This window comes from Morone saxatilis, unplaced genomic scaffold (genome assembly GCF_004916995.1).
Source record: "Morone saxatilis isolate NCDOM2014 unplaced genomic scaffold, NCSU_SB_2.0 Contig9, whole genome shotgun sequence".
NCBI classification, from domain to species: domain Eukaryota; kingdom Metazoa; phylum Chordata; class Actinopteri; family Moronidae; genus Morone; species Morone saxatilis.
Window position 1 is genome coordinate 999,776 of NW_023340268.1, and position 695 is coordinate 1,000,470.

Genomic DNA, 695 nt, shown 5'->3' on the forward strand with positions numbered 1-695 from the left:
TACCCTCCACAGAGTGAGGACAACGCAGAGTGACAGAGTCCCCCTCCCTGATTATTTTTGGGGCTACTTCTGTAAAAGAAACAAATTTTCCAATAAATATTCATCCATTTTAAGAATATTTTAAAACGTGTCCAGAAAGCAGAACAACTTTATTAAAGTCTGATGTTACTGACGCTTTCTGGTAAAAGAAACACATGCAATTAAAAGTATCATACAAATTAGTATTATTGGATTAACTCTCAAGATCTATGTTACCACAAGACAGATATAACATCACTCTGCACGTGATTCTTACATTGAAAGAAAGGCCCTTTTCTAATGGAGAGAGATTCTCTTTCCTGAACAGACTGGAGTGAATTTTCATTAAGTTCATAAAAATTAAAATGAAACTTTGACACTATCAGTGCTGCTCCTCTACCAGGGTTTTCCACAGCTACTTAAATTATTGTTTCAAACCCAGACAGAAAAACAGAAAGGTAGAACAACTGTTATTAAAGTCTAGATGTTACCTGGATGGGATCACCGTCAGCTCCACAGCTGGTCATATTAGACAATTATCTTCCAGTGTCTGAGACAGCAGCCTCTTTGGAATGTGGAAGTGATTTATTGGCTGGATATTATTGTATTCGTCTGCCTGACACGGATGTGTTTTATCTCTCCGCTTCACCATCAACTGTCAGTATGTCAGTCTGTTT